This window comes from Callorhinus ursinus, unplaced genomic scaffold (genome assembly GCF_003265705.2).
Source record: "Callorhinus ursinus isolate GAN/ISIS: 27379988/994484 unplaced genomic scaffold, GSC_fseal_2.0 scaffold5, whole genome shotgun sequence".
NCBI classification, from domain to species: Eukaryota; Metazoa; Chordata; class Mammalia; order Carnivora; family Otariidae; genus Callorhinus; species Callorhinus ursinus.
The window spans coordinates 52,442,332-52,466,052 of record NW_027397067.1 but is presented as its reverse complement, the minus strand read 5'-3'; the positions used below and the strand labels follow the sequence as shown (position 1 = coordinate 52,466,052).

General features: G+C 36.1%; 1 protein-coding gene across 4 annotated transcripts in view; it reads left to right on the top strand.

The window, feature by feature from the left end:
* Positions 1 to 23,721, top strand: part of ANGPT1 (angiopoietin 1) — a 252,989-nt gene that overhangs the window by 128,977 nt on the left and 100,291 nt on the right. The window contains exon 2 of one of the 4 annotated variants that reach the window (XM_073893097.1): positions 14,302 to 14,447. The exons of the other annotated variants lie outside the window; for them this stretch is intronic. The gene's annotated coding sequence lies outside the window, so the exon portion shown is untranslated. The remainder of the gene's footprint in view (positions 1 to 14,301; positions 14,448 to 23,721) is intronic. 4 annotated transcript variants of the gene reach the window in all.

The following is a 23,721-nucleotide window of genomic DNA, read 5'->3' as shown; positions in this document are numbered from 1 at the left end:
AGAAGGCCCTCAGTCAGTGGAGTACCACAGCAAGTCAGTTGAGGTGGTTTACTCCAGGTGTCTTTTAGTAGGTAATTTAAAATTAATAAGAAAACCAACTAAAAAGTTGGTCTGCATTTTGCCATCATCAGGCAATAGCAATTTTAAACAATGTCAGTGATCAAATACCATTGTTCTCACAGTGGATCACTCCCATCCCTCATCCCTAAGTACACGTTGACCTCAATATTTATAACATTGTTTTTATAATTAAAATAAAAAGTTACAAGGGTTTGTAAAAATGGAAAATTTAACAAAAATATGAAAAATTTCTATAATTACAGATGGCCTTGGATGAATTAATATATATATGTATGCAGTTTAGATGTACACATACATGTGTATACATATTTACATACATGTGAACACACACACACCTTTTTCTCTTAGGATAACTAATATCAGTGGCATCTGCAGTTTGCTTTATACTATACATATGATATTCACTGGATATTTAAGTTTGGTAAAATTTTCAGCTGCGTTTTCCTTACCACATACTTTCTTTTCAAAACATGTAAATAGTCGTTTTTAGAGGAAGTTGCAGGTTAAAATAAGTAGTTCCTAAAATAACAATAATGAAAATGACAGCAACAGAAACAAAAGTAAGTAGCACTTCCTTCCGTTATTTTTTAAACTAAAAAAATTCAAGGGTGTTTAAGCCCTATAAAGTCTGATTTACTTGAGTAGTGAATCTGTCTCAATTCAGTGTCAGACTTCATATGGAAAAGTCATATTTTATAGTGCAAATTATTGAGATTGACTAGTTACCGTTACAAGTCCAGTGGGTAATTTCTCAATTACCCACTTGGCCAGGCTCCTGGGTCAGTTGGGACGTCTTAAGTAGCAGTATATACCAATGTAAAAGAGTCAATTTTGGCAACAGATGTGATTTTTAAAAAGAACAACATCAACGCTTGTTTTGGATGGATATGCCGTTTAAGGATTAAGTTAATTTAACAAAAATATTAACAAAAAGATTAATTTGGGTTTACAAATATTAATCTTTGGGTCATCTTTTCTTCGGTGAAATCCACTTCACTTTTTATATTCTCGACAAGATTGTGTAATTGAAAGCTTTGAACTTTGAGTCAGGATTTTTCAGGTTCAAATCTTACCTCCACCACGTGTTATGTAACATTGGCTTTCACACATGTGAGCTTCGGTTTCCTACTGTGGAAACAGGTTGAACAACACTTACATCATGGGGCATGCTCTGAAGAGTAAATGGATTAAATTGGTGAAACCTAGCTTTGTCCCTGCTTTCATGATCAGTGCTTAAAAATACTAGTTTCTTCCCTCACATCTTCCTTTTTCCCACTTCTCCAAAGACCAAAATACCTAAGATAGTCCCCCTGAGTAGCAGTCCAATTTGTCCTCCAATGGATTGGTATCTTTAGGAAGTCCCTAGATGGATTAAGTTTCAGTACCTGCAGGTGAGGGCTGACCTGGCTAGCACACAGAGCACATTCATCCAGATGGGATTATGACTGGGAGTTTGTAAATTTCCTGCTGTGCTTATGCCAATGTCCTGAGACATCTGGTGAGGAAATTGAGCCTGTTCACTTCTGAACAAGGCACCCAAAAATTTCCAGTATGTTTATTATATAGTTATTTTGGAGTAAACGACAAACAAAAGCTATATTTCGACATTAGAAAGATGTTGATGTATACTTAGAATTTTTTGTGTGTGCCAAAAGAAATAGAACATTCCCTTGCAAAAGTGTGTATTGAAGTGAAATGAAACAAATGCTCCTTTATTTATTTATGTAAGGCTAGACATCGGGTATATTGCATCATTTAAGCTTCATCCTTACACTTCATTACCCAACTAAAAATGAGCCCTGCTTATAAGAATTTGTGTGGTCAGTGATAAGCTGTGCTTTGAAACTGAGTGCTGTAGGTTAAACATAAGAAAGGAAAAGAGAAAGGAAGGAGAGGAAGAAGGGAGGGTGGAAGGACAGAGGCAGGGAAGGAAGGAACGAAGGAACAAAAGAAGGAAGGAAGAGGGGGAGAGAGGGAGGAAGGGAGGAAGGGAGGGAGGAGGGAAATTGTAATTGATCTTTTGGAACATTGGAGAATAGGTACTTTAAGACTGGAAATTTCCTAAACTCTAAATTCAAAAATCTTAGAAATACTTTTTTTTTCCCCATGATGCACTAACTCACAAATCATGTATCAATAGCTTGGAAATAACTTCTCGGTTGTTATAACAGACTTTTTAAAATTTTGCCATTTAGTGAGGATCCAAAGTCAGATTTGAAAGCCTGTATTCTCAGATTTTCCCTTTCTCAGTGGGATGAAATTCAGATTCCCTTTAGCCTAACACTAAATACCCTCCAGTTTGTGTGTCCTTCCCTTTGTTTCTTCCTATTCTTCCTTCCTTTTTTTCCTATACTTTATCATCTGTATTTAGAGCTAGTTTATAAAGTAATTCATAACATGACATGTAGGTAACCCTGTATGTATAGCACTTCAACTTACAGCAGTTTGCATGCTATGCAGTTTTTTCATAATCATTGTTTAATTTAATTATTTTCATCATGGTAAGTGTATTTTTTAATCCCCACCCTCTATTCCCCCCACCCCACCTACCTCCCTTCTGGTAATCATGAGTTTGTTCTCTATATAAGAGTCTGTTTCTTGGTCTTTCTCTGTCCCCCACCTCTCTTTTTTCCCTTTGCTCATTTGTTTTGTGTCTTAAATTCCACATATGAATGAGATCATATAGTATTTGTCTTTGTCTGACTGGCTTATTTCACTTAGCATTATATTCTCTAGCTCCATCCACGTTGTTGCAAATGGCAAGATTTCATTCTTTTTGATGGGTGAATAATGTTCATATATATATATATATATATATATATATATATATATATATATACACACACACACACACACACACACACACACACACCCCCCACATCTTCTTTATCCATTCCTCTATTGATGGACACACTTGGGCTGCTTCCATAGTTTGTCTACTGTAAATAATGCTGCAACAAACATAGGGGTGCATGTATCTCTTTGAGTTAGTATTTTTTTGTATTTGGGGGGGTAAATACCCAGGAGTGTGATTCCTACATCATAGGGTAGTTTTATTTTTAATTTTTTTAAGAACCTCCATAATGCTTTCCACAGTGGCTGCACCAGTTTGCATTCCCTCCAACAGTGCATGAGGGTTCTCCACATCCTTGTCATCACTTGCTATTTCTTGTGTTTTTGATTTTAGCCAATCTGACAGGTGTGGGGTGATATCTCATTGTGGTTTTTTTTTTTAAAGATTTTATTTATTTATTTGCGAGAGAGAGAATGAGAGGTAGCACGAGAGGGAAGAGGGTCAGAGGGAGAAGCAGACTCCCCGCTGAGCAGGGAGCCCGATGTGGGACTCGATCCCGGGACTCCAGGATCATGACCTGAGCTGAAGGCAGTCGCTTAACCAACTGAGCCACCCAGGCACCCATCTCATTGTGGTTTTGGTTTGCATTTCCCTGATGCTGAGTGATGTTGAGCATCTTTTAAAGTACCTATTAGCTATTTATATGTCTTCTTTGGAAAAACATCTGTTAAGTTCCTCTACCCATTTCTTAATTGGATTATTTGTTTTTTGGATATTGAGTTTTATAATTTCCTTATATATTTTGAATACCTAACCCTTTATTGGATATGTCATTTGCAAATATTTTCTCCCATTCAATAGGTTGCCTTTTAGTTGATTATTTCCTTCTCTGTGCAGAAACTTTTTATTTTGATATAGTCCCAACAGTTTACTTTTGCTTTTATTTCCCTTGTCTCAGGAGACCTGTCTAGAAAAGTGTTGCTACGGCCAATGTCAAAGAGATTACTGCCTGTGCTCTCTTCTAAGATTTTTATGGTTTCAGGTCTCACATTTAGGTCTTTAATCCAGTTTGAGTTTATTTTTGTGGATGGTGAAAGTGGTCCAGTTTCATTCTTTTGCATGTGGCTGTCCAGTTTTGCCAACACCATTTGTTGAAGAGACTTTTTCCCATTGTATATTCATGCCTCCTTTGTCGAAGATTAATTGACTATATAACTGTGGGTTTATTTCTAGGTTTTCTCTTCTATTCCACTCATCTATGTGTTTATTTTTATGCCAGCACCATTCTATTTTAATTACCACAGCTTTGAAATGTAACTTGAAGTTAGGATTTGTGATGCCTCCAGCTTTGCTTTCCTTTTTCAAGATTGCTTTGGTTACTTGGGGTCCTTTGTGGTTCCATACAAATTTTAGGTTTGTTTGAGCTCTGTGAAAAATTCTGGTGGTATTTTGATAGGAATTGCATTAAATGTGTAGATTGCTTTGGGTAATACAGATATTTTAACAATATTTGTTCTTCCAATCCATGAGTATGGAATATCTTCCCAGGTTTTTTTTTTTTTTTTTTTTTTGCATCTTGAATTTCTTTCATCAGTGTTTTATAGTTTTCAGAGTACAGGTCTTTCACCTCTTTGGTTAGGTTTATTCAGATATTTTATTCTTTTTGGTGCAATTTTAAATGGAATTGTTTTCATTTTGGGGGGAATTATTTTCTTAATTTCACTTTCTGCTGGTTCATTATTAGTGTATAGGAATGCAATAGATTTGTATACCTTGATTTTATATCCTGCAACTTTACTGAATTAATTTAACAGTTCTAGTTTTTTGGGGGAGTCTTTAGAGTTTTCGATATCTAATACCGTGTCATCTGCATATAGTGAGAGTTTTACTTCTTCCTTAGCAATTTGAATGCCTTTTATTTCTTTATGTTGTCTAATTGCTGTGGCTAGGACTTCCTGTACTATATTGAATAAAAATGGTGAGAGTGGACATCCTTGTCTTGTTCCTGACCTAAGGGGAAAAGCTCTCAGTTTTTCACCAGTTAGTATGATGTTGGCTGTGGGTTTTTCATATAAGGACTTTATTATGTTGGGATATGTTCCCTGTAGACCTACTTTGCAGAGGGTTTTTTTTTTTTTTATCATGAATGAATGGATGTTGTACTTTGTCAAATGCTTTTTCTGCATCTATTGAAATGATCATATGGTTTTTATTCTTTCTCTTATTGATATTAATATCACATTGATTGTTTTGTGAATATTGAACCACTCTTGCATCCTAGGAATAAATCCTACTTCATCATGGTGTATGATTTTTTAACTATGTTGTTGGATTCATGTTGTTAATATTTTCTTGAGGATTTTTTGCATCTATGTTCATGAGAGATATTTTTTGTGCTATCTTTACCTGGTGTTGGTATACTAGCCTCATAGAATGAATTAGGAAGTTTTCCTTCCTCATGTATTTTTTGGAATAGTTTGAGAAGAATGGGCATTAACTCTTCCTTAAATGTTTAGTAGAATTCACCTGTGGAGCTGTCTGATCCTGGACTTTTGATGATTAGGAGGTTTTGATTACTGATTCATTTTCATTGGTGGTTATTAGTCTGTTCAAATTTTCTATTTCTTCTTGCTTTAGTTTTGGTAGGTTATATGTTTCTAGGAATTTATCCATTTCTTCTAAGTTTTCCAATTTGTTGGCATATAGGTTTTTATAATATTCTGTTACAATTTGTATTTCTGTGGTGTCATTTATTTTCTTTCATTAGTAATTTTGTTTTGGGGGGTCCTCTCTCTCTTTTTTGAGTCTTTCTAGAGTTTTATCAATTTTGTTGATCTTTTCACAGAACCAGCTCCTGGTTTCATTGATCTGTTCTATTGTCATTGTTTGTTTGTTTTTTTAATTTTCTATATCATTTCTCTCTGCTCTCATCTTCATTATTTCCTTCCTTTTGCTGGGTTTGGGTTTTTGTCCTTTATCTAGCTCTTTTAGGTGTAAGGTTAGGTGGTTTATTTGAGATTTTTCTTGCTTCCTGAGGTAAGCCTGTGTTGCTATAAACTTTCCTCTTAGAACAGCTTTTGCTGCATCCCAAAGATTTTGGATCATGTTGTTATTTTCATTTGTTTTCTGTAATTTTTTATTTCTTCTTTGATTTCTTGGTTGGGCCATTCATTGTTTAATAACGTGTTATTTATCCTCAATGTATCTGTGATCTTTGCAGATTTTTTCTTGTGGTTAACTTCTAGTTTCATAGCATTGTTTTCAGAAAAGATGTATGGTATGACTTTGATCTTCTTGAATTTGTTGAGGCTTGTTTTGTGGCCTAATATGTGATCTATTCTGGAGAATGTTCCATGTGCACTTGAAAAGAATGTATATTCTCCTGCTTTAGGGTGAAATGTTCTGAATATGTCTGTTAAATCCATCTGGTCATTCAGAGCCATTATTTTCTTGTTCATTTTCTATTTGGATGATCTGCCCACTGATCTAAGTGGGATGTTGTTAAAGTCCCCTACTATTGTATTACTATCAAGTAATTCTTTTATGTTTGTTATTAACTCTTTTATGTATTTGGGTACTCCCATGTTGGGTGCATAAATATTTCCAATTGTTATATTCTCTTGTTGGATTATCCCTTTAATTATTATATAGTGTCTTTCTTTGTCTCTTGTTACAGTCTTTGTTTTAAAGTCTATTTTGACATCCATTTGCATGTTAAATGTTTCTCCATTCCCTCACTTTCAATCTGCAGGCATCTTTAGGTCTGAAATAAATCTCTTGTAGGCAGCATATAGGTGGGTCTTGTATTTTTATCCATTCTGTCACCCTGTGTCTTTTGATTGGAGCATTTAGTCCATTCACATTCAAAGTAATTATTGATAGATATGTATTGCCATTTTGTTATTTGTGTTTTGTGGTTGTTTCTGTAGATTTTCTTTGATCTTTCCTTCTCTTGCTCCTTTTCCATGATTCATTGGCTTTCGTTAGTGATATACTTGGATTCCTTTCCCTTTTTTTTGCCACTGTCCCTTGAATTATATTTTCCTAGGGTACTTCAAGGGGACAGGGATTGGACTAGGCAAAAGAAGGATTTAAGCATTTCTTACTCCCCTAGCTACATACCATCTGATACAACCGCAATTTCTAACAGAATTTCTAACAGTGAAGAATAGGTTTCCTTAGTCCTTTTCGGGGACTGAGTGTCAGGTTGGGAAATGCAAGTCAATTATTTGGCCTATAGACAAGAGCTTCCCTTTTCTCTGATAGTGTTCTTAAAAAGGAAAAATTGCCCATTAGATGAAAGGCCATTTGAGACCTCATATAGTCCAGAAGTGACCACCACTAACCTATCTCATGTGTCTGAGAACATTAGAAAACACCCCAGTCCTGCACCAAGCACCAAAGTTTACACAGCTAAATGTGGATTGATTTTGGCCCCCACTCACACCAATGGCTGAGTGCCCTTGGGTTATGACAGAACCTGTCCAACTACTGTGGTGACCTTGGGCCAGAATATACAGTGCACGTGAGCATGTTGGTTTAATTTGTTTTTTTTTTTTAAGTATATTTCCTCATGAGAACTGCCATTGTGTAAATTATAATTAAATGTAAATATTATACTTTATAATCTTATAATAATTTCCTGATAAATATACCCGATAATCTAGTCTGTAGGATCATATTACAGTCTATTGCAGTTGGCTCTCCTGGTCTCCTTTTTGCTTTCCACAGCTATATTTGATCACACTTTTAGGATGGAAATAATCTGGTCTTAATCCTTTCAATAAAAAAAAGGCTGGCAAACTTCTTTTATGAGTAAATGGAAAGGGTTTTGTAAGGCAACATATATAAAAAAAGAAACATTAATCCTAACCCTTCACTTTCTTAAATGGGAATTAAGGGCAGCATTCTTAAAGCAGCCAACTGAAGTGGTGCTAAGTTCAGAAATTCTTGAAAGAGAACCAAACAGCTGACTTTCACTAGAGAATAAGGCATTTCAGGAGTTGGGTACTAAGCACTCGTGGTGTCTTTCCAAGTCATTTCTCTTTAACTAGGTCATCTCTTCTAAGAGAATAATGAGGGACCATAAAAAAAATAATCACTATGTTCATCTATTTAATTCTCTATTCTTAATTAGGTCCTACTACCACATTATAAGATACAATAAATCAGATTTTCTCCTCAAAGTCTAGGCTGTTTCCTAAGGAAAAGTGAGGCATTTAGAGAAATCTAACAAGTCTTTCAGTCCATCAGAAATTAATGATACACTAAATAATGTATTTAAGAGAGCCTCTGGAGAAGAAAACTTCTATCAGGGTAAAACATATCAAACTTTTCTTTTTTTTTTTCCAGACTCAAGCGGTAAACAGTATCTTGTTGGAGAGGAAATGCTTCTGTGAATTATCTGTCATGAACAACATCATTTCACCCCTTAAATCTATGTCTCATTTCATCTTCCAATACAGCAAACATAATTATACTTAGACATAGCATCACTGCATCTGCTGTCCAATTCCCACAGTGGTCAGTTGTCTGTTTTTCATGTTCTAACATATATCAAAATTCAACCTCTGGATTTTAAATATAGTGTTGTGACTTACAAACACATTGGCAAAAAGACAGTGTTCCTTCAAAATTCATAAACTTTCTGCAGATGCAGTCTTCTATTCATGAAGATCTATTTTGTACTTGACTAAAAATAGTGTTGAAGTTAATTCCCACTTAAGAGACTAGGGAATTGAGATACTGAAAAGAAAGTTAGGAAATGGAAAAGGATTTACACTTTATCAAAGAGGCCATTTTTAGCACCTTATCACAGCAACCACAGAAGCACTTTGTAAATTTAGTTTTGACAGCATTGGCATTATCACTTTTTCTATCTAAGATAAACTTTAGTATGCATTCACATTACTATTTGCATAAAAATCTCCAACATTTTAGCATGACAATAAGGTAATTCACATTGAAATCATATGTGATAGTTTATAAAGCCTTTGCAATACTTTGGTATCATCCGCATGTTAAAGATGAGGAAACCAAGGCAGAGAAATTGAACCTTACCCCTAGGTCATGCAAATATCTTGCAGAGGTCACGATCAAGCCCATGTCTTCTGGTTGGTGCCTCAAAGTATGTATATATAACACAGAAGCACAGAGAAAAATATGTGTAGTGTTGGTGAGCTGCTAACCGGAGGAAAGTACCTTTTGTAGTTTCCACCTCATTCAAGAGCAGTTGGAGGGTCAGAGACTTGGATTCTCATCCTTAGGAAATGACTGAATCTCTAAGAGGCCTTCTTTTCTTTGGGCCCTCGTCTTTAAAGAGAGGACATTTCAGGAGACAACAGCCTTGATGCTTTCCAGACCTCGGAGCGTAAGAATGTGTGTTTGTGTTCTGTAAATATGGCTAAATTTCAGTTATCTGACAAGTTAAATAATAGAATTAAAAAGTTTAAAATAAAATTAGTAGTTTCAATCTCTGCCTTTTACTCAAGAATGCGGTATAAGAATTAGACAAACACATTTGGCTTTATGGTATGATTGCAATTTTAAGAAGTACCAGGAGAGTGGACACCTCCTAAATAAGCCCGCAACATTTCCAGAAATTATTTTCTTATATCCCCTTAGTAAACTCACATGCATACTTGCTCAGAAGCATGGCAATTATTTTTATTAGTGGTTCTCAATTGGGCATGATCTTGACTCTCGGTGGACATTTGGCAATGTCTGGAGACATTTTTGATTGTCACAGCTGGGGTGATACTAGCATCTAGTGAGGGCAGCAATGGTGCTAGACCAAATCCTATAATTTACAGGATGCTCTCCCACAAACTCACACACAACAAAATGTTATCCTGCCCTCAATGTCAATAGTACTAAAGTTGAAAAATTGTATTTAAATTTATAAATAATTGAATGAAAATTCTACCATCATAAAGCAAGTTAGATATTTTTTTTCCCTAGGAATTTCAGTTTTGGTCCGTATGACTTACGTAAGATAGACGTATTTTCAATTACAAAATCTTCATTTCAGCTTATATTGATCCCTACGGTCCAAAAAGTCAGGATTTAATTGAGTAAACAAGTATCATTTAAAAAATTTAAATAACCAGAATGGCAGTAAGTTGGAAATCATTCATTCATGCTTTGTGTAAATTAGTTCAATGAGAAGTCATCGTGAGGAAAAGCAGACCTGGGTGAATACCATAGTAGAAGGGGTTAGGAAGCTGGAAGATAGCATGAGAATCCTAGGCACCAGAGGAAGGGGGAGGTAAGAAGAATGATGGTGCCCACCTCGTCTACTTCTCAAATTATAAAGACTAGCCCCACCATAAGCTACAAATAGTAGCAGAACTCAACATATGTGAATTTCAGTTCTTTTTTTTCTAATTCAGCTTTAAGTGGGATGGGCCAGTGATACTTAAAATAATCAATGATTGGAAAGAATAGGGTAAAGAGGATGCTGATTAATTAATAGATTGGCTGACATTGTTATATTAACGGGATTAGGAATCTCAGTGATTCATAAATTATATCACTAGCTTTTATTCTAGACTGTATAGTTTGCCTTGAAAATGTAATAATGAACTATTTCCTAAACCATTCATGATTTAGTTTATTTTTTTAATTTTTGCAATTTGAGTATCTTGTTACGTTTGGACTGCTTTTTTTGCTATTAAAAGTGTTATATAATACAGGCGGACAAAAACTCTATTGAGATAGTATCCTGCAAAGTTTAAGCTCTGTTTATATTATCTATTGTTGCTTAACACATTAGGCCAAAATTTAGTACCTTAAAATAGCAAACATTTATCATCTCATGTAGTTTCTGAGAATCAAGGATCTGGGGACATCTTAGCTGGGTGGTTCTGGCCCTGGGTTCATTGTGAGGGTATAGTCAAGCTATTGGCTGGGCCTACAGTTTCCAAAGACCTGACTGAAGCTACAGAATCCATTCCAAAATCATTCATTTGGCTTTAGCCAAAGGCTTCAGGTCCTCACCTTGTGGCCCTTTCCACGAGACTGCTGATACCATGGCTTCCCCCAAAGTGATGAGAGAAAGAGGGAGCAAGATGGAAGCTGTGGTGTCTTTTTTCAAAGTGACATATCATCTCTTCTGCCATATTCTGTTGTTCACACAGACAACTCCAGTAGAATGCAGGACAGGGACTATGCAAGGATATGAATACCAGAAGGAGGGGATCATTGGACCATCTTAGAGGCTCATTACCATACTAAAGTGCCTTTAAATTCTGTAACCAGCTAGAATTCATCCCACTAGAGTGTCTAAATATAACAATATACAGTAAACTCTGCAATTGGTTACTTATAATAATGACAAGCTTTGTTAAAAAAAAATGAACCCATGTTCTAAGAAAAACTGCATGAGTTTATAGTAGATATGCACATTGATCTTAAAGACAAAACAGAACATATGTTAGGTTCTGCTAGTTTTTTTTATTGTACAGAAACAGCGTTTTGTGCTAATCTAGTCAGAATTCTTTTGGCTTTTTGATAATATAAGAAGTATAATTCTAAGTATGATTTGGAAAGGATTGACTGCTAGTCCCTGCTCTTCCGTCTCCTGGCTGTACAACCAGAGCCACGTTCTCGTCTCAGATGCCTTGTCTATGAAATAGCTCTGACGACATTCATCTCTGATGGTTGCTTTGAGGACCAAATGCTATGATGAGAGCAAATATTCAGCACATTGCCTCACACAAAATGAGAGCATAATAAATAGTAGTTATGAATATCAGCTGTAATCCAGTGTTTTTAAACGATCATCATGATTCAGGTTGTGAAACTCAAAACTTGGTGGAGTCAAATCTTCCTGTACAAATGAAATAAAATATCAAAGTCCTCAGAGGGTCAGGAACCTGGGTTCTATTTTTTACTGTATTGCTGGAGTAAATATAGTTTCATGAAACTTTTGTTTCTTATTTGAGTGCACATGCAAGCTTGTGTGTGTGTGTGTGTGTGTGTGTGTGTGTGTGTGTGTGTCTTTATACTGTATTTGTTTCTTGTCCAGATTAAACTATTCCTCTTACTAGGGGTTACAGTAAAAAAAAAAGAGAGAGAGAGAGAATGGCATTATTCTAACCTGACTTTGTGTTTTCACCTAAGGAGAACCAATCTTACTCTGTTCTTGTGATTGTGTCTCTCCAAATGTCTTGGAAATCAGAGTATTTTAATACCTCTTTGTTGGAGCGTCTCTTCCTGCCTAGAATCCCGTTTAAAGATGAAATCCCAAAGTGCACAATGCCATGACCTTCCCATGTTATATCATTAGACACACCCCAGGCAAGGACAAGGCTCAGTGCTTCATGCCCAGTAGCACAGGGGTTTTCAGATGTATTAATGGTAAGTGACACAGGAAGCTCAGAAATCCCAGTGGAGTGACTTGCCTGGAATCTTTTATATAGCAAGCATCCATAAGGACTTTTTTAGTTGTGTGATTAAATGAATAAGTGCTAAGCCCCTGAGGCTTTTGAAACTCTAAACATTAATCTGTCTTAATGAGGTACTGCTTCTCATGGAGGAAAGAACCATTTTGGCCTTTTGCTGTCAAATTTGCCAAATGTCCAGTAATGAATCATACAAGTAAAATTTCTTTTTATTGTTTTAATGGCATATTTTCTTTGCCTTACATTTTTAATGATATTATCATTAGTGACTTGAAATTCTTCATCTTCAGTTTGTCAGTAATCAGAAAACAAGACAGTATTTTTACTTTCCAGGTTCCCGTTATCCTAAGTAGAGTGATGAATACTTTTATAATGTGAATAATTTCATACTTTATCTGGTTTTAAGTCAGATGTTCAGCAAGTTACAGTAACTATAATGTTTAAAATGTTAAAAAAAAAAAGCTGTCCCATTTTTCTCCCCTTTCACAATCTTCCCCCAATCCTGTCCCCCCTCCTTCCACCACACACAGATTTTTATGAAGGACCTCTGGGAACTTTATTCACTGTAGTCTCTCACTTTATTCATTGCTGGCCTAGCAATTCAGAGTCTAACCATCATCAAAATCACAATTATAGATATTTCTGGGTTAAAATTGCTCAAGGAGAAAGTTCCCTCTGAAGGTTTGAAACAACTAGCACATGTTGTATACGAGGTTTCTCTATACCCTATGGCCTTAAAGTCTGGAAGAATTAGTGAATATATATAATAAATGGCTTTCTGACATTACATTAAAATACAACAAAATACTGTTATTTGTTCCCAGACATTTTGGCCACTGTATAGTACATAGATTCCTGAGAGTATAAACAGAAAAGATACTTTACAGTTCTTTAAGAATGAAGGTTGGTGAAACTCTAACATTAGGCAGGCACTAGTATCAGAAATCAACAACATGCTGTAGTAAATCCTTTATCTTTATATGGCTATGGTTTACAAAACATTTTCATTTTAACTTTACAAAATTGCTTTAAGTATCATTACGTTTACTTTACAGATGGGGAAACCAAGGCTTAGAATAATTAAGTGATTTCTTCATAGTCACAAAGTGTTAGGAAGCTAGGCCTTTAAGAATGAATCCCTCATGATTTTTCTTTAGTCCTTAAACAATTCTGTGATGTCAGTATATTATTATTCCCATTTTCTCAGTGCAGAAGCTGAAGCACAGAGGAAAGCAACTTGTTCAAAATCGTACAGCTAATCATTGGTCAGCCCGAAGCTGTAAGAGTCCAATGCTTCCTTTTTTTCTCATTTCTCTGCTTTTCATATGCTGCTTCTCGCATGGCTCTAAATCTGCATTTGGTAACAGAAGGAATCCTATGGCTAATTTTAACTGTTAATTTTCTTCTTCTTGAATATGTACATATAAAGTTACAACAGAGAATTCACACTTCTTTTAATAGATTTGCAAATTGCTTCTCCCAGCCTGGCTTCAGATCAAAATATAAGTATCTGTCCTTTGCATAGCATCTTAGAGATGGCCAAATGTTTTCACACACTTCGTTTGATTGTTAAAACAAACCTATGAGATACTTAGGATAGGTAGAATTAGCAGGATGCTTTTTACTAATCGGACAAGTAAAAGACTGTAAAGTTTAGATGCCTGATAAAGTGAAAAAAAAAAAAACCACAAATCCCTCAGTCTCCTGATGACTAATTCTGGGAGCCCTCCACAATGCTACTCTAAAGACAGCCCAGAATCCCGCAAGATTCTGCCCACCTATGTATGGGTTCACTTGAGACCTTTCTCCAGCTTTGAAAGAAATTAAGTAGACCATAACAAATCTGAGCATTTGCCCTGAGAGTTTCTTACAACTGGGCTGTTGGGCATGGAGTGTGGTAGCACAATCATAGACTCTAGGTTCAGGCAAGGTGGGTGAGAATTCTGGCTCTGCAGTGAGCTCTATTTTACTGTGCATTTTGAGGAAAATTATCTGTCCTCTGTAACTCCCCATTTTTTACAGATGAAAAAGTTGTGAGAAACCAAATGTGTGATTTCCTGATATGATGGTGACTTTCCAACAAACACCTTACTTCTTAAATGTAACATATCTCATGCTGTGGCATGAGCATCCTTGGCTTTAAGAAGTCAAAAATGTAAAAGCCTCAGGTGAGATCCTAGGATATATAAAGTTTGGGCTTCATGGTTTCCTGAAAATAATAATGTTGATATAATTTTAACATAAAAAAGGTCATGATGAAACTGAATGCTGAGAGCAACCAGCCCTGAGTGGGAATGCATATCAGGACAGATAAGAAGCTGGTAAGTACGTGCTTTCTCCAAGTTATGTTTGTGCTCAGTCATGTTGAGTTAACTGAGAGGACATACCAAACTCTTTAGTTTTTCTCTGTGAGCATATGGAATAAAATTGTCATGGTTTCATAAATTTGGAGTATTTGCTTCACAATCTTATGCAGGCTATTTCTATTCTAACAGTTCCCACATTGTAATGATGTTGTCTATTAATATACTTGGCTTTCTCACTAAGACAGGGACTAGGCAAGAACTGTATCTTTTACATCTTTATATCTCCATGGCACAAGACCTGTTACTATAGAAAACATATAAATGTGTCTCAGTAGATGTTTACTAAACTGTGCTCCTCCCATATAAGAAAATACATAAATGTATATATTATATAAACATACATAATTACACTCTCACATCTGTGTGTGTCCCTGTATGTCTTTGTCATTATCTGATCTAGTATTCTGTAATCTTACACTGACTTGATAAAACATGGAATTTTCAAGGGGAAACATTTAGTCTACTATTTTATCACATATGTATGTATGGATATGGATACGGATATAGGTATATGTATATATGTATTCATGTATTCCAATTCAATATTCTGTATAAATATATGTATCTGCAAAATTTAGGTAAGTATATTTAGCTGTAAGTACAACTTTTGACAACCTAAAATATTTGAGCAAAAATTATTTCAGTTTAGCAGTTTCAATTTAGATATAGTTCAGTGTGTTTTAATTTAGTAACCTAGAAAACATTTATTTCAAAAAGGAAAAAAAGGTTTGTTTGAAGATTATTGATAAAATTTTGTTGGTGAGTTTTTTTTTACGTCATAATGTTAGAGTACGCTCTATGAGAATAAGTTTTCAGAGTGTGTATATAACCATTAGAATAAGTATTCACTTGACGTTTATGTTTGTTTGAAAGGATAATGGTGTAATGAACAGGAGAACAAGCATGATACTAATCCATATGCCATATGAAGATGGTATCTCTGTTTTGGTTGAGTAAATGAAAGAAAATACTTTTCAGCAAGGATAATTAATGAAGCCATAAATAGCATATCATCATGAGCTGAAGAAAGAATAAGTCACCTTGTCATATAAAATAATTACTTTATGCTCAGTTTAGGAAGGCCTGAAAGGGCCCACTACATATTGACCCAATCATTCTGTCAATATTCCTAAGCATGATAGTGGTGAAAGGGATTTTTCACTGTATTTAAAAAGGGAGAACAAGGGGTGCCTGGGTGGCTCAGTTGGTTAAGCAACTGCCTTCAGCTCAGGTCATGATCCTGGAGTCCTGGGATCGAGTCCCACATCGGGGTCCCTGTTCAGCAGGGAGTCTGTTTCTCCCTCTGACCCTCTTCCCTCTAGTGCTCTCTATCTCTCATTCTCTCTCTCTCATTCTCTCTCTCAAATAAATAAACAAATCTTTAAAAAAAAAGTTAACATTTTAAAAAAAAAAGGGAGAACAAGTGAATGAAGAGTTTTTTGTTTGGTTGTTTTTTGTTTGTTTGTTTTTAACCATTGGAAGGTGATAAGCAAATGTTAGGTGCCTTCTCCCCTCTTCCCTCCCCCCCCACCAACTGGTGGCAATGCCTTTAGGATCAAGACAGCTTACATTAATAGCTAAAAGGACCAGGAGTTTTACCCATCCTGGCTGAAGACTTGAAACTGTACTTGAAATGATGGGTTAGCCAAACAAAATACTTCAGCTGGACAGATTTGGGCAGGAAATGGCTCTTTGGGATCCTCGCACTAACCAAGATGCTGAGGCAGAATTTAGTGGAAAGAGAATGGACCTGTGCTTCAGACAGACTGAAGTTTTAATACCAGCTGCAGCACTTGGGCTCTGTGACCCTGATCACATTATTTAATTTCTCAGCACTTCTACCATTTTATCAGTATGAGATGGCAACAATATCTATTTCAAAGGACTGCTGTGAGGAATTTAAGGAAAGTACATAAAGGCCTTGGTTCATTAGCTGACTGACACATAGGAAGTGCTCAGTAGATAATGGCTAGTGTTATAGGCTTTCCACAAAACCTTTCCCATCAGAAGAGACTACCTGAGGGTGCCTGGCTGGCTCAGTTGGTTGAGCAACTGCCTTCGGCTCAGGTCATGATCCTGGAGTCCCGGGATCGAGTCCCACATCGGGAGCAGGGAGTCTGCTTCTCCCTCTGACCCTCTTCCCTCTTGTGCTCTCTATCTCTCATTCTCTCTCTCTCAAATAAATAAATAAAATCTTAAAAAAAAAAAAAAGAAGAGACTACCTGAGGCTATTTCTGCTCTTTTGTTTTCTCTAGTTTATTAGCTTTCTTTAGTTCTCATAAAGGTCTCATAAGGGACAGGGCTAGAGGAGATAACCAGTGGAACCAATGGAGCATGTCTATGGATCACAGTCCATGTTTTCCAGGTTTGCTCTGACCACACCACTACTGAATTGCCAGGTGTTTAGAAGTTTCCCACAGAGTGAATGCATTCTAAGCATATTTTTGTCTTTCTTTCCTTATTTTTTTCTCAGAATATAAAATTAAATTCTCATTGTTTTTAAAGGAAGTGGAAAATATCAGCCATTTCAAGAAGAAAATAAAATTCACCTGTATTCCCATCAGCCAGAGACAGGCACTGTTCAGTGTTTCTTTTTCCAATGCATACAAATGTGTCTGAATACATTTATCATAATTGAGAACATATCAAGTAAATATATCATTTTGTATACTGCTTACTGTGTTGAGCAGAAAGGTTTTTGGATTTTTGTTTTGTTTTGTTGGTTTTTGTTTTTTTTTTTTTAAGCCATGGAAAACTGGTACTTTTTAGTCACTTTGTGCCTTAAAATCTAGACTATACAATCTATTCAATGGGAGCATACCTAGGAAGTTGTGAGGACTGCCTTGATAATTGTGGTCATGGTTATTTTAAAATTTTAATGTAGTAATTTACATTTGAAAAGGACTATAGAATTAATTTTTAGTTCTGGTAACTTGTCTTGTTTCTCTTTCTTTCTCAACCCCCTAATTGCTCTCTCTGGGAAATAACTATTTGCTAAAGATAAAAATTATTTGTACAGATTCTTGAGATGTATTCTATAAACAGGGCAAGATTCATCACACAGCTTTCCTTCTGCCCCTTAGAGAAGAAATCCTGGGGGTTTTGTGAGATGCTGAAAAACAATTTGCTCCTTCTTAGAACTCAGGGTGATGGGTCTAAATAGTTTGTACTCCTCTCTTCAGAGTAAGTCAGGCCTTGGGGCACAAGACTATTATATTAGCAGTTGAAATGAAATCTGACTCAGTCCCATAGTTCATAATAAAACTGTACTGCTAATACACATCTTAGTCTCAAAAACATAATGTTGATTAAAATGAAAGAGTTGAAGGAGCCATACAATAAGGTAACATTGTAAATCTTGAAAATATACTAGATGGTATGGTTTATTATTTTGTGCATATACCTATGTAGTATAAGCCCATATCAATTTCAGGATAATGGCTAATTCTGGTGTGTATGTAGAGGGGGTGCTTAGGTCATCTATGCAACATTTTATTTCATAATAAAAAAAGAATTCAAAGTGAAGGTCAAAATGTGACAGCTGCTAAATCTTAGTGGGAGCTTCATGATGTGTAATATTTCTAAGATTCCAAGATTTTAGACTTTATCATAAATCAGACCAGCCTTTTTTCAGTTAGTGAAAAACAGAAAGTTTTGAGTAGTCATTGCTTGTGGGGGATGGGGATGAAATCAGGAAGAAAACGGTGAGGTGATCTACAGCTCCCAAAACTAGATTAGTGAATCTTTAAAAGGACTTTTTACAAAATTCCTCTGGCAATACATGTGGTAATGAGAGCAGGTATTTTACCAGTTACTACACTTAGTTTCATTCTCTCTTATGATGTGTGGTTAATTCTAAGAGGGACTAATTCACTGTAATGGTAATTTGGGCTCCCTTCCAATAGCACTTGAGACATAACAAGCAAAGTGGTCTTTGTGAAAGAAGAAACAATGCCCAGTGTCTGTAGTCCTTTGATGAAAATGAGGAAAAATAGGGATTTCATATCACTTATAAAATGTTAGCAATCACTCTCCCTTTCTTAGGTTTGAATAACTGTTTCCATCCTAATAATCTTACTAATTCTTGGACCAAGGGTAATTTAAATAAGAACTACTCAACAAATATTATTCAGGAAAAGTTAGACCTCACACATAATACTTTGGAATGTTTATTATACAATGACGTTGACAGTTTTATGCTTGTACAAACTTATTGTATGTTCCATTGAGTAATCCCACATTGTAGGAGAAGACACACATGCACACCCACATACACACACACAGACATGCACATACATACATATATAATTTTACCATTAGTTTTGCTGTGTTTTAGCAGATGAAAGACAGATAATTCTTAAAAAGCAACCCTAAACTTAAGAGACATGATGGAAAAGAAGATGAATAGATCAACTTTATTTCAAGGAAAGAAGCAGCATATATGGAAAGATAATAGCCTAAAAGTCAGAATGTTGAACAGGTAGATTTTAAGTGCTAATACCTTGCAATTTCATATGAAATACCAGAGTAGAATGACAGCAGTTTTCTACCTACTAGTGGCATTCCTGAAAAATCTATATATCTCTTAATAAGGTTTTAAACTTCTGTTACTGTGTTTATTATATCATCTGCTAAGTATTTAAATTACATGAGCTGGCCTACAGTGTTTAATGCAGGAGTTTTTCCTTAAAGATGAATATCATAAGCTACTTGTTTGCATCACTGTCATTTGTCATAGGAGAAAAAGAATAGAGTGTGCAGAAGATGTGTCTTAGAATTATCCTGTAGAGTCTTCTACCCCATCAATTCCCCACAGGTTACTGTCTGCTGGGTGCTCACTAGTTCAAATGTCAAAGCTTTCTTTTTTAAGTGAATCAGAATGTATTTTATGTAGCATGCAAGGGGATAATTTTATTCCAGATAAACAAGAAACTAAAACAAAACAACAACAACAAAAAAATCCCATTCAATTAAAGGGAGATATGTTTGCAGTTTTCTGTTTCAAACAGTATCTTCTTTACTTTTAATTGAGATAAAAACAATGTGTACAAAGTTGCTTTGTGGTTCATCCATTTTCTCTATCATCTAAGTGTAAATTCAGAATTTGGGAAAAAAGTTTCTCGGTTGTTAGGCAGTATACTGGAGCTGTCCATAACTGTTAAACAGGTATTATCTATAGTGATTAAATTTGACATAAAATTTAACCCATCCAAAGGAAAGTAATGCATTGGTGATTTTAAATGGACCTTTAATGAAATAAACTACAGTGAAATGAGCAGAACCTCAAGATATGAACGGAGAATCTGACACACATAGGTCGAGAGTAAGGGAATGTATGTGTGTGAAAACACATGTGTACAAGTAAAATATACACACATACACATACATATACACTTATATGTGTTATTAAAGGGGTGAACTTTATGCTTAGTGTATTTGAAAATATGGTAAAGTACAAAGAAATTATCTGCCTGAGCCTACTAAATGAATCTCATATTAAAATCTGATGGCCTCAAAGGCATGCATTTGCTTCTGACCGATTTATTTCGTGAACAGCACATTCCAGGAGGTGGTCAGGAATGTCCTCATGCCTAAGCAAGCATAGCTCCTTGTGTGCTGTCATAGTCCTTCTGGCTCCCTCTTTATCCTCCATCCTCCAGGTTTTTCAGGCCACATTTTTGTGTGTTAAGGCAGACATAAGAAATGTATGCCCTCTCTGCCATAATCATTTAGGATTGACTCTGGGAAGACTTCCTTGATTCCCTCATTTAGAGGATTCATTTATTCCTTCATTCTACCCCATCAGACAGGCAGGTGGGCAGACATTTGTACCTTCATTCTAGCACTTGTAACAAACTTGTATTATAGATAGTCTTAATTATCAGAATCAAGTTTTATTCTTTTGCTTTCGTTGTATAGCTCCGTGATTAAAACGTGGTTAGTTTTCATTGTGTTTTTGCTGGATTTTATTTAATTTAAATTATTACCTATAACAAGATGATTGAAAAAAGTAGAAAGGTACAGTTAAGACAAGATGGAGTTATGTGGTCCAGTAAGTGAGGATATATGTCTACAGACCTATCTACTTTTGCATCTTCACATCGATCCCGTTAACATTCAGAAAGGCATCATCAATAATTGGTTATGTGATATTTTGTACTTTCAGAAACAAATATAACTAGGCTAAGCTCACAATTGGAAGCTGTTAGTATTTTCATATACCAGTTCATTGATTCATGCATTATTTGAATTTATTTAAATTTATGAAGAGCAGGGTACCTGGGTGGCTCAGTCTGTTAATAACGCATCTGCCTTCGGCTTAGGTCATGATCTCAGGGTCCTGGGATCCAGCCCCACATCAGGCTCTCTGCTCAGCAGGGAGTCTGCTTCTCTCTCTCCCTCTGTGAACTCTCACTCTCTCACTCTATCTCAAATAAAATCTTTAAAAAATAAAATAAATTTACGAGGGGCACCTGGCTGGCTCAGTCAGTAGAGTATGTGACTCTTGATCTCAGGGCGGTGAGTTCAAGCCCCATTTTGGGTATAGAACTTACCTAAAAAAATTTTTTTTTAAATTTTACTCTAACTTAACTTATTTGCTTAGTGCCAGGCATTAAGTGATACCAAGATGAACAGTTGTTTGCCCTCAAGGAGCTTGTGGTGTACTGAAGACAATGCTGTTATGAAATAAAAGAGGCACAGGTTGCTCTAGAAGTACAAAGGAAGGGGGCATCCGGATTGCTCAGTCGGCCAAGCATCTGACTCTTGATTTCGGCTCAGGTCATGATCTTGGGGTTGTGAGATTGAGCCCCACAATGGGCTGCATGCTCAGTGGGGAGTCTGCTTGGGATTCTCTTCCTCCCTCTCCCTCTGTTCCTCTGCACTGTGTGCTCTCTCTCTCTTTCTCTCTCTAAAATAAATAAATGAATATTTTTTAAAAAAGAAGTAGAAAGGAAGGATATTACAAAGAGGAGAGTCATGAAAAGTTTCCTTGAGGAGGAAAAACTTGAACTTAGTTTGAAAAACAAGACCTAGCCCATGAAAAGGGAAGATGAGGTAGAAAAGGAACATTCCAATCAGAGCAAAGCCTTGTGCAAAGGCATGGAAGCAAAAGAAAATAAGGTGTGTTTGGAAAAATAATTTGGTGTGACTGGAGCATAGAGTACAAGTAGCGAAAGGGAGGCCAAATCCAGATCATAAAGATTCTTCTATGCTGATTAAGGAATTGTGACTTTATCTGCAGGTAGTGGAAGACACTGAAAGTCAAGTTTAAGGCAGTGGCATGATGAGGACAAATTTATGTTTTAGATAGATCCCTCTGGTTATGCCATGGATGATGGACTAGAGGATATCTGGAGTCAGGAGAGCAGTTATAGGGCCAAAACAAATCCAGAAGAAAAATGACAAGAGTCTGAGCTAAGTCAGTGCCCATGAGAATAAAGAGATGTGGGGAAAGGGAAGCAGGGAGAGGGATGGACCTAGGTACTCTTCAGGAGATAGAAGCAACACAGTCTGACTGTGTTGACTTAATGTTGAAAATGAAGGCAAAGAATAGAAAAGATGACTCCCTGTGGCTAGTAAATTAAAATCTTTCATACCGTAATACTTTAAAAGGGAAATTTTAAATCAAGTAATTTGAGAGCTTCAAGCATTAGAAATAATCTAATTCAGACCTTCATTTCATAGATGAAGATCTGAAATCCAAATTGTTTAAGTAACTTGCCCAAGTTCATGGAGTAAATCAACAATAGTACCTGGATTAAAATCCGGATAACCTGACTCCTGCCTGAGTGTGCTTTTTATATACCATCTGCCTTTAAAAACATGTAAAGGAGGGAAAAACATGTAAAAGGAAAAATTAAGCAGACACTTATGTTTTAAAATTTCATGACTGAATTTTTTTGGGTGTCAGGTGAGTATAAGTGAAGGTGAGTATAAAAGAGACGTGCCAGCCTAGTAAAGTATATTTTGGCATAGGAAACATCTCATTCATTTATGTGAAGAGAGAATGATTTTCCTGGGTCTTTACCCAACTCTGGGTTGTACATTGACTGACCACTTTCAGTAGCCACAAAAATGTGGTCTTAAAAGAATCGTAACCAAGAAAAATTATTACAGAATTTGTTCATATGGGATATTCTGGCATGCCCTTGATAGCTTAGCTTCTCTCTGTGCCTCAGTGGGGGTATTGCTATAATTCTGTTGGAGGTGATATAACAAACGTCCCCTCACATTATTGTCAATACCTGAGAGCTTCTCCCTATCAAACCGAAATAATATTTACAGGAAGAAATGTAGTCAGAGGTAAATGCCATCAGAGTATTTACCAACTCTATTGAAATGATTCATCTATACATATCTATTTCCTGCAATACTCAGCTCTTTGTACACGTAATAGCTGGCACCAGGCTTAGTACACAGGATGCATTTACCATATATTTGCTAGGACTAAATTGATATCATGCAGGGTTAATAAGCCTGAACTAATTTTAGAGTCTGGCTCTGGTTTTTGCCACTTGTGAGGCGATGCATAGAAAGAATAAAATCAGGGGGATGCTGAGGCTCGGTGACTGAGGAGCTGCTAGCTGGTGGACATCAATGCTGGGACATAAGTATAGAGTCCAGAAAGCTGATCAACACCCCAAAAACTGATGGAGCATGAATTGGTATTATAGAAGGGGGGCCTCAAACCAGGAGCTTGTAGAAGTGAAGCAAGTAGCAGGAAACAAGGGATAGGGAAATGCAGGGTGGGCCAACAATACTGGCAACCATTGTTGTTGGCTCAGCTTGATGATGTAAGTCTGAGTTTCCCACACATTGAGTGAACACAGCCTGACTTCTGACACTAATTAGTTGTTTCACCTTGCTTTCGGTAACTTCCCTGAACCTCAGTCACCACCTCTATAAAATGAGATTTTGGGAGCTCATAATATTTAATGTCTCTTCCGGCTTGCTTATTCTAATGGTTTTCTTCCATAAATAGTAAGTGCTCCTTCAGATACCAAAATGAGAAATGGGATTCATGTCATGCATATCAGTACAGAAACTATTTCAAATGTCAGCTAAATAGGTCTGT